A 12,200-nucleotide genomic window follows, 5' to 3' on the forward strand; every position below is an offset into this window, starting at 1 on the left:
ACCTTATGATAAGCTGTAGACAACACTATCTACTAAGAGAGTTCTCATCTGTATTATTCATAGCCATCTATTTACCACCACAAAGCGAAGCTGGCACGAAGACCGCTCTCAACCAACTCTATAAGGCCATAAGCAAAGAAGAAAATGCTCACCCAGAAGCGGCGCTCCTAGTGGCCGGGGACTTTAATGCAGGCAAACTTAAATCAGTTTCACCAAATTTTTACCAGCATGTCACGTGCAACCAGGGAAAAGAAATCTTAGACCACCTTTACTCCACACACAGAGATGCATACAAAGCTCTCCCCCGCCCTCTTTCTGGCAAATCTGACCATAATTCTATCCTTCTTATTCCTGCTTACAAGCAAAAACTAAAGCAGGAAGTACCAGTGACTCGCTCAATATGGAAGTGGTCAGACGACGCGGATGCTACATTACAGGACTGTTTTGCTAGCGTAGACTGGAATATGTTCCGGGATACATCCAATGGCATTGAGGAATACACTACCTCAGTCATCAGCTTCATCAATAAGTACATCGATGATGTCGTCCCCACAGTGACTGTACGTACATATCTCAACCAGAAGCCATGGATTACAGGCAACATCCGCATCGAGCTAAAGACTAGAGCTGCTGCTTTCAAGGAGCGGGAGACTAATCCGGACGCTTATAAGAAATCCCGCTATGCCCTCAGACGAACCATCAAACAAGCAAAGCGTCAATACAGGATTAAGATTGAATCCTACTACAACGGCTCTGACGCTCGTCGGATGTGGCAGGGCTTGAAAACTATTACAGACTACATTTACATTTTAGTCATTTAGCAGACGCTCTTATCCAGAGCAACTTACAGTAGTGAATACATACATTTCATACATTTTTTTCTGTGCTGACCCCCCGTGGGAATCGAACCCACAACCCTGGCGTTGCAAACACCATGCTCTACCAACTGAGCTACAGGGAAACCCAGACGCGAACTGACCAGTGACGCGAGCCTACCAGACGAGCAAAATGCCTTTTACAGTTGAAGTCAGAATTTTACATACACTTAGGTTGGAGTCATTAAAAGTTGTTTCAACCACCCCACAAATTTCTTGTTAACAAACTATAGTTTTGGCAAGTCATTTATCCAACAATTGTTTACAGACAGATTATTTCACTTATAATTCACTGTATCGCAATTCCAGTGGGTCAGAAGTTGACATACACTAAGTTGACTGTGCCTTTAAACAGCTTGGAAAATTCCAGAAAATGATGTCATGGCTTTAGAAGCTTCTGATAGGCTAATTGACATCATTTGAGTCAATTGGAGGTGTATCTGTGGATGCATTTCAGGCCTACCTTCAAACTCAGTGCCTCTTTGCTTGACATCATGGGAAAATCAAAAGAAATCAGCCAAGACCTCAGAAAAACAATTGTAGACCTCCACAAGTCTGGTTCATCCTTGGGGGCAATTTTCAAATGCCTGAACGTACCACGTTCATCTGTACAAACAATAGCACGCAAGTATAAACACCATGGCACCACGCAGCCATCATACCGCTCAGAAAGGAGACGCGTTCTGTCTCCTAGAGATGAATGTACTTTGGTGCGAAAAGTGCAAATCAATCCCAGAACAACAGCAAAGGACCTTGTGAAGATGCTGGTAGAAACAGGTACAAAAGTAACTATATCCACAGTAAAACGAGTCCTATATCGACATAACCTAAAAGGCCGCTCAGCAAGGAAGAAGCCACTGCTCTAAAACCACCATTAAAAAAAGCCAGACTACGGTTTGCAACTGCACACAGGGACAAAGATCATACTTTTTGGAGAAATGTCCTCTGGTCTGATAAAACAAAAATACAACTGTTTGGCCATAATGACCATCATTATGTTTGGAGGAAAAAGAAAAAGGGGGAGGCTTGCAAGCCGAAGAACACCATCCCAACCGTGAAGCACGGGGGTGGCAGCATCATGTTGTGGGGGTGCTTTGCTGCAGGAGGGACTGGTGCACTTCACAAAATGGATGGCATCATGAGAAGGAAAATGATGTGGATATATTGAAGCAACATCTCAAGACATCAGTCAGGAAGTTAAAGCTTGGTTGCAAATGGGTCTTCCAAATGGACAATGACCCCAAGCATACTTCCAAAGTTGTGGCAAAATGGCTTAATTAAGGACAACAAAGTCAAGGTATTGGAGAGGCCATCACAAAGCCCTGACCTCAATCCTATAGAGAATGTGTGGGCAGAACGGAAAAAGCATGTGCGAGCAAGGAGGCCTACAAACCTGACTCAGTTACACCAGCTCTGTCAGGAGGAATGGTCCAAAATTCACCCACCTTATTGTGGTAAGCTTGTGGAAGGCTACCTGAAACGTTTGACCCAAGTTAAACAATTTAAAGGCAACATTACCAAATACTAATTGAGTGTATGTAAACGTCTGACCCACTGGGAATGTGATGAAAGAAATAAAAGCTGAAATGAATCATTCTCTCTACTGTTATTCTGACATTTCACATTCTTAAAATAAAGTGGTGATCCTAACTGACCTAAAACAGGGGCATTTTTACTAGGATTAAATGTCAGGAATTGTGAAAAACTGAGTTTAAATGTATTTGGCTAAGGTGTACGTAAACTTCCGACTTCAACTGTATATCAATGATGTCGCTCTTGCTGCTGGTGATTCTCTGATCCACCTCTACACAGACCACACCATTCTGTATACATCTGGCCCTTCTTTGGACACTGTGCTAACAAACCTCCAAACGAGCTTCAATGCCATACAACACTCTTTCCGTGGCCTCCAACTGCTCTTAAATGCTAGTAAAACTAAGTGCATGCTCTTCAACCGATTGCTGCCTGCACCCTCCCGCCCGACTAGCATCACTACTCCGGACGGTTCTGACTTAGAATATGTGGACAACTACAAAAACCTGGGTGTCTGGTTAGACTGTAAACTCTCCTTCCAGACTCACATTAAGCATCTCCAATCCAAAATTAATCTAGAATTGGCTTCCTATTTCTCAACAACGCCTCCTTCACTCATGCTGCCAAACATACCCTCGTAAAACTGACTATCCTACCAATCCTTGACTTCGGCGATGTCATTTACAAAATAGCCTCCAACACTCTACTCAGCAAATTGGATGTAGTCTATCACAGTGCCATCCGTTTTGTCACCAAAGCCCTATATACTACCCACCACTGCAACCTGTATGCTCTCGTTGGCTGGCCCTCACTATATATTTGTTGCCAAACCCACCGGCTCCAGGTCATCTATAAGTCTTTGCTTGGTAAAGCCCCACCTTATCTCAACTCACTGTAGCACGCGCTCCAGCAGGTATATTTCACTGGTCATCCCCAAAGCCAACACTTCCTTTGGTCGCCTTTCCTTCCAGTTCTCTGGTGCCAATGACTGGAATGAATTGCAAAAATCACAGAAGCTGGAGTCCTATATCTCCCTCACTAACTTTAGGCATCAGCTGTCAGAGCAGCTTACCGATCACTGTACCTGTACACAGCCAATCTGTAAATAGCACACCCAACTACCTCATCCCCATATTATTACCTACCCTCTTGCACCCCAATATCTCTACTTGCACATCATCATCTGCACATCTATTACTCCAGTGTTAATGCTAAATTATACCTCTATGGCCTACTTATTGCCTACCTCCCTGCTCTTCTACATTCGCACACATTGTACATAGTTTTCTATTGTGTTATTGACTATGTTTGTTTATGTGTAACTCTGTGTTGTTGTTTTTCGCACTGCTTTGCTTTATCTTGGCTAGGTCGCAGTTGTAAATGAGAACTTGATCTCAACTGGCCTACCTGGTTAAATAAAGGTGAAATCTTCATTTTTTAAAATAAATGCCAATGATTTTGAAATGTATCCACGGTCATAATCATAACCAATGTCAACTCTTGTCAATTATGTTACATAGCTAGCTCGTAAAACTATGTACAGTTGCTGATGTTACACACAGGGGTGGAAATCCCGGGGGGACCCCCCCCATCCTGGAAAAAATACGATTTGTCCCCCCCCAATATATCACTGAAACATAACTATGTAATTTAAATAATATTAATAATACGCAATGAAAGCAATTGTGCTGATTATAGACACTTAATAGCGCTTTTTTAAGTTTAAAAAGATTGCGACCCCCCCCCCGCCCTTTGCCTCACAATGGTTTGATCCACTGCCAGTTCCTTAGCTTGCTACGTAACTGCCGTGAGGTTAATCCAGTCAATCACGCACACACACACTAGCTGAATATGCAGAGCTAGTGCGCAAATATTAACTATTAAGCTAGCTAGTACCTATTCCATTTATGTGGCGTCGTCAAAGATGGAATCAGCATGCAGATGATGTAAGTTAGTGCTTCAAAGTCCCTGTGATAAGGTTAGCGATAAACTGAAGTCCAAACTGAACAGAACTACACTCTCTTCTACCATTGTCTTAAATATATTTAATGGTCTCGTTGCAAAAGCTAAATTGTCGCAAGGGAACTTTTATTTATTTATTTTATTTCACCTTTATTTAACCCGGGTAGCAAAGATTATAGCAAACACCACTGAAACTGAATTGGTGCTCGCTAGCTTTGCAAATTCAGCTATTGTTGGAAGCCAGCCAATATGAAACAAACTATTAAAATTACAAAAGGTTGCAGCATATGTTGTGTAAATGGTGAACTCATACAGCTGTCAACTCTTGTCATTTTAATCTGTTTCACATTTGGTAGCTACCTTTTAGATCGAAGCCAGATTTTCGCCCCTGGTTACACAGTTGCTAAAAAGTTACAAATGGGAGGCCTGGTGCATAGTGACAAGTTAGCCGATGCCAGGCTAACTAGCTAGCCAACTCCAGTCATGCTAACGTTGGCTTGTAAAACCTAGCTTTAGGTGGCTGGTTGTAACGTTAAAGCTTGCTGTTTAGTAACCATATCTACAACTGAAAAGAGAAGAAGTTTTACAATAGATCTCTGATTGTAAAACCTCTTCTACTTTTACTCATAGATATGGCTACCTGTAGTTGTTTAGCTAACTCTTTGCTTCAAATCGTCTTTGCTATATTCCGGTTGAAACGTATGGTTGAATGTCACCATGTAGCAAACAAATTGCTACATCTTCGAATTCAAGTTGATGAGAGGAATTACTTGAAGCCATTGTGGTCGAGTCAGTTCTTTCAGTTTTGCCCAAAGAATTGTTATGTTTGTTAGTGTCCGCCTCCCTTCCCAATAAGCCTGCCTTTGGGAAGGGACGGGGCCAGGGCACGAAGCACCGCCCCAAATGAGTTGTCTTTCAGAGACTGAAAAAAATGTGTCAGATTGTACATCTTTGAGCCATGTTCCCATCGAACAAGGACAACCATATCGACAGCACAAAAATGTATGCCACAAAGCAGGAATACTTTATTTTCAGATCCCCCCCTCCACAGGCCTACTTCAATTCAGTACATCAAAGCATGAAGTTTATTTGAGCTCTATGGGTGAGGTATGTAGGACTACAGTACATGTGCAATTGGATTGAACCCAGGGGCGAAAATCTGATATCCACTTTGGAGGGGACAATTACATGAAATTTTCTCAAGAGCAATTCCTGAGGGGGACACCAAAAGTAGTGCTGTAACACATAGCCTACATTGTAATATGGTAAATGTATCTTGAGGAACCAAAGAAATAAGGTGTTTGTCGTACTCCTAACTACCGCTACCCAAAACTACACAACTAATCACAACAGCAATACCATTGCCTTTAACAAATCTTAGTTCAGTCACCAGTTTAAGTTGAGAGTGGGGGTATCCATGGCATTTTCCAATTATGTTCCTATTTTACAAGTCAAAAAAATTGAGAACCTTTCATAATGTTGCCAAACAAAGACTCAACAAACTTACCTGAGACTCCCTGTCTCTGCCAGTCTGTCCCTGCATATCTGTCCCCAACTCTGCTGTCTGTGTGCCATCTGTTGCCTGCTCTGCCTAATGACATCATTGTGAAACATTTCCATTAGAATTTCATTTCTTTCTTATGAACATTTTATCAACTAGTCTTTGAGATATTAGGCTACTAGGGTTCTTACTATGCGTTTTGGTGTATTGAAAAATACTCTGATGTCCGTCTTTTATTTTTCTGCCATTTTTCTACCTGGCTGGCTGGCTGGCTACACACACCGTGTGTAGGTTATTCACAGTAGGAGATGGGCTTCTATCATCTTCAATCATTCTATATGGGCTTCGATCTAAAAGGTAGCTAGCAAATGTGAAACAGATTAAAATGACAAGAGTTGACAGCTGTATGAGTTCACCATTTACACAACATATGCTGCAACCTTTTGTAACTTTAATAGTTTGTTTCATATTGGCTGGCTTCCAACAATAGCTGAATTTGCAAAGCTAGCGAGCACCAATTCAGTTTCAGTGGTGTTTGCTATAATCTTTGCTACCCGGGTTAAATAAAGTTGAAATTAAATAAATAAATAAAAGTTCCCTTGCGACAATTTAGCTTTTGCAACGAGACCATTAAATATATTTAAGACAATGGTAGAAGAGAGTGTAGTTCTGTTCAGTTTGGACTTCAGTTTATCGCTAACCTTATCACAGGGACTTTGAAGCACTAACTTACATCATCTGCATGCTGATTCCATCTTTGACGACACCACATAAATGGAATAGGTACTAGCTAGCTTAACCTCTATGGGCTAGGTGGGACGCTTCCTACTCAACAGCCAGTTGAATCCTGTGGCGCGTTATTCAAATCCTTAGATATGCTATTACTTCAATTTTTTAAAAATATGACTATTTTACACCATTTTAAAGATAAGACTCTCGTTAATCTAACCACACTGTCCGATTTCAAAAAGGCTTTACAACGAAAGCAAAACATTAGATTATGTCAGCAGAGTACCCAGCCAGAAATAATCAGACACCCATTTTTCAAGCTAGCATATAATGTCACATAAACCCAAACCACAGCTAAATGTAGCACTAACCTTTGATGATCTTCATCAGATGACAACCCTAGGACATTATGTTATACAATACATGCATGTTTTGTTCAATCAAGTTCATATTTATATCAAAAACCTGCTTTTTACATTAGCATGTGACTAGCATGTGACTAGCATTCCCACCGAACACTGCCGGTGAATTTACTAAATTACTCACGATAAACGTTCACAAAAAGCATAACAATTATTTTAAGAATTATAGATACAGAACTCCTCTATGCACTCGATATGTCCGATTTTAAAATAGCTTTTCGGTGAAAGCACATTTTGCAATATTCTCAGTAGATAGCCCGGCATCACAGGGCTAGCTATTTAGACACCCAGCAGGTTTAGCACTCATCAAAGTCAGATTTACTATAAGAAAAATGTTCTTACCTTTGTTGTCTTCGTCAGAATGCACTCCCAGGACTTCTACTTCAATAACAAATGTTGGTTTGGTCCAAAATAATCCATCGTTATATCCAAACAGCGCCGTTTTGTTCGTGCGTTCTAGACACTATCCTAAAGGCTAAATAAGGGTGACGAGCATGGCGCAATTCGTGACAAAAGAATTCTAAATATTCCATTACCGTACTTCGAAGCATGTCAACCGCTGTTTAAAATCAATTTTTATGCCATTTTTCTCATAAAAAAGCGATAATATTCCGTCTGGGAATCTGCGTTTAGATAAACAGACAAACGAAAACAAAGCATTCGGTCGAAGCGGGCACACGCCTAAGCCCATAGTACTTTGAGTGGCCACTTGCCAAAAGCGATAAAGTGTTTCAGCCAGAGGCTGCCTCGATATCGTTCAACGTTTTCCCGGGCTCTGAGACCCTATGGAAGATGTAGGAAGTGTCACGTTATTGCACAGATCCTGAGTCTTCAATAAAAAGAGCCAAGATGAAACACTACTTCTCAGACAGGCCACTTCCTGCTTGAAATCTTCTCAGGTTTTGGCCTGCCATAGGAGTTCTGTTATACTCACAGACACCATTCAAACAGTTTTAGAAACTTTAGGGTGTTTTCTATCCAAAGCCAATAATTATATGCATATTCTAGTTACTGGGCAGGAGTAGTAACCAGATTAAATCGGGTACGTTTTTTATCCAGCCGTGTCAATACTGCCCCCTAGCCCTAACAGGTTTTAATAGTTAATATTTGCACGCTAGCTCTGCATATTCAGCTAGTGTGTGTGTGCGCGATTGACTGGATGAACCTCACGGCAGTTACGTAGCAAGCTAAGGAACTGGCAGTGGATCAAACCATTGTGAGGCAAAGGGCGGGGGGGTCGCAATCTTTTGAAACTTAAAAACGCGCTATTAAGTGTCTATAATCAGCACAATTGCTTTCATTGCATATTATTAATATTATTTAAATTACATAGTTATGTTTCAGTGATATATTGGGGGGGACAAATCATATTCTTCCCAGGATGGGGGGGTCCCCCCCGGGATTTCCGCCCCTGATTGAACCCTACTGACAAAAGGGCAAACTCTTCTCTGTAAAAAGGAATAGGCTACAGTATTGACCGGTTCAAACATTTGTCTGTAGAACTTTAAATAAATCTATTGTCGTAGAGCATTATGTTCACTCTTTAATTTTTATCCTGGCTACACTGTATCAAATTCCCGGCTTTAGATCATTAGTCATCCTCATTTATAATCACGTTGGTCCAATTACAAAAAATTATTGCGCAATCTATTGGTTAGTCTATGCCGAAATACAATTTGTTAGCTTTCTGCAACTCATTTACCAATCACGTCATGTTTTGTTTTATAATCCCATTGTGATTGGTCACTGAACCCATAGGGGGCCAGTATGAAATATATAAAACCCTCCTTAATTTACAGTATCTTTCTGTAAACCCTGACGAAGGGCATAAACCCATTGGTTTTACTGTTAATAAATAATCACTTTATCAACTTCCACTGTCCTCCAAGAGTTGCTGAATTCTGTCTCTTCACTTCAGTTAGTTTTAGTATGAGAGAAGGTGGCCTATCATTAATGAATGCCCCAGGGGATAATAAATACTATTATTTTAGAAAAAACAATACAACTTGACAAGATAGAAAAGTGTTTATTAGTCCTTTGAACATGTAGTTTGAGCCATGGTGAATCTAGACTTGATTCTTTCTATTTGTTCATGCATAGGCAAACCATTGCTAAATGGGGCCAGTAGATGGCAATAGACACGGTTGTGCTTCATTGCATGTTCCGGAGCTTGTTGATTCAAATGGAAAAGTGCATTTACAACCATATACTACATGGAAGCAGTAGGATGCCACTGAGTGCTGAGACTCATTCTCTGTTGTATAGGATGTGTGAGTGCTCACCATGTCAATGAGAGGATTCGATTAAGGTGCCCTGGGTTGAACCGGGCTATGGCCCATCACGTGACTGGGAAAAGCCTGTGAGGGAGGCGTGCCCTGCTCACTCCCTGTATATAGCTCCATTATTGTGTATTTTATTCCTCTTGTGTAACTATTTTTCTTTTTATTATTATTTTTTTTTAAACTCAGCATAGTTGGGAAGGGCTCGTACACATGCATTTCACGGTAAAGTCTACACCAGTTGTATTCGGGGCATGTGACAAATAACATTGGATTTGATTCAGCTCACGCCCAGGAGCCAGCCCGGTTCCAAAATCGAATGCAATCAATGCTAATCCTGTTCACCTGGGGTTTACCTGGGGCATTAATATAATCCCCTCATTGGCACACACACTACATTGATACTGTATGTATGTAGTTGGTGAACTTTGTCAGGTGACTGTCTAGTGAAGGATTTCTCTTGAGTGAAACAAAAAAGGAAAATCCATGGTTATCTAGTGCTCGCCCAAACTCAGCAGAGTGATATTGGGTAGATTAATTTGTTAAGGTGTAACAGCGCTTCAAGGCTCTATTTTATACTATGGGGTGTTGAGCAGAGGAAGGAAGCAGCGGGTAAATGAACTGCAGATCTGGAGGAGAAACACGATGCAGCTCATACACTTCGATGTACTATGTACGCGAGTGATGACCAGCCACGAGTTTGTGAGCGTGTCGACCAGGAGAGCAGCTTTTCTCAGGTCCGCCCCTTTGACGTGACGTAGAAAATAGCTGACAAAATGCATTGCAATGATTTAGCTGACCACTGGATGGAGCCAGAGACACATTCATTCGACAGAGAATCCAGAGTGTCCTAGAACTGTCTACTTTTTTTGTGTTCTGACTTATAAAACGGTGTGAAATTAATAACATAAGTAATGTAAACATATTGTCAGTAATTTTTGTGCCCAAAATCAGGCACTGTAGACTTAAGTCATGGGCCTTATCTGGGTTTTTGAGAAGCCACAGAGGGCTGATTATTTGATAGGCAGACAACTGTAGTCCAAATTAGACACGCCCAACTCAAAATCAATCCAAAACAATCATGGATGATTACGTTTCAAGAATCAAGCATGACATGAAGTTGTCAGAGAGGGTGGCAGTGTGCCAATACTTTTCTCTTGGCCCCTGAAAAAAAATTCCTTTGTGACTTACATAGCATTGACTTGTTTACAGCCAACTGTTAGGCTTATGTATGCATGCCTGGGTCAGTGCATGTCTGGCTATTCTCTAAAACCCCAAGCTTTCTCTTCTCAGAATAGTGTGGCTGGTTCTCTATATGGAAGAGAATGTTTACTGCATAGAACCAGAGGAATGTTGGCATGTGTGGAGACTGGGAAAGGAAAGGGGGATACCTAGTCAGCCTCAACTCTCCTTCCGTGGCCTCCAACTGCTGTTAAATACAAGTAAAACTAAATGCATGCTCTTCAACCGATCGCTGCCCGCACCTGCCCGCCCGTCCAGCATCACTACTCTGGACGGTTCTGACTTAGAATATGTGGACAACTACAAATACCTAGGTGTCTGGTTAGACTGTAAGCTCTCCTTCCAGACTCACATCAAACATCTCCAATTCAAAGTTAAATCTAGAATCGGCTTCCTATTTCGCCACAAAGCATCCTTCACTCATGCTGCCAAACATACATTCGTAAAACTGACCATCCTACCGATCCTCGACTTCGGCGATGTAATTTACAAAATAGCCTCCAATACCCTACTCAATAAACTGGATGCAGTCTATCACAGTGCCATCCGTTTTGTCACCAAAGCCCCATATACTACCCACCACTGCGACCTGTATGCTCTCGTTGGCTGGCCCTCGCTTCATACTCGTCGCCAAACCCACTGGCTCCAGGTCATCTACAAGACCCTGCTAGGTAAAGTCCCCCCTTATCTCAGCTCACTGGTCACCATAGCAGAACCCACCTGTAGCACGCGCTCCAGCAGGTATATCTCTCTGGTCACCCCCAAAGCCAATTCCTCCTTTGGCCGTCTCTCCTTCCAGTTCTCTGCTGCCAATGACTGGAACGAACTCCAAAAATCTCTGAAACTCGAAACACTTATCTCCCTCACTAGCTTTAAGCACCAGCTGTCAGAGCAGCTCACAGATCACTGCACCTGTACATAGTCCATCTATAATTTAGCCCAAACAACTACCTCTTCCCCTACTGTATTTATTTATTTATTTTGCTCCTTTGCACCCCATTATTTCTATTTCTACTTTGCACTTTCTTCCACTATAAATCTACCATTCCAGTGTTTTACTTGCTATATTGTATTTACTTTGCCACCATGGCCTTTTTTGCCTTTACCTCCCTTATCTCACCTCATTTGCTCACATTGTATATAGACTTATTTTTCTACTGTATTATTGACTGTAAGTTTGTTTTACTCCATGTGTAACTCTGTGTTGTTGTATGTGTCGAACTGCTTTGCTTTATCTTGGCCAGGTCGCAATTGTAAATGAGAACTTGTTCTCAACTTGCCTACCTGGTTAAATAAAGGTGAAATTTAAAAAAAGTTATAAAAATAAAATATTCACATCACCCAGGAGCAGATTTTTCCACCTTGCCGGCTCGGGGATTTGAACCAGCAATCTTTTAGTTACTGGCCCAACGCTCTTAACTGCTTGGCTATCTGCCGCACTGGACAGTCTGTGTGTGTGTTGGGGTCACTGTTTTCAACATCATAAATAGATGTACAAGTGCCCTTGCAACCTGTAGTAAAGCCAGTCCAGAGCTGTGTTTGTGTCTGCTCTGTATGCTTCCGATAAACAGAGGCTGGTTCCCTATTCTGAGAAGAGGAAGCTTGGGGTTTTAGAGAATAGCCAGACATGAACTGACCCAAGGATGCGCACATGCAA

This window comes from Salmo salar, chromosome ssa06 (assembly GCF_905237065.1).
Source record: "Salmo salar chromosome ssa06, Ssal_v3.1, whole genome shotgun sequence".
Lineage (NCBI taxonomy): Eukaryota > Metazoa > Chordata > Actinopteri > Salmoniformes > Salmonidae > Salmo > Salmo salar.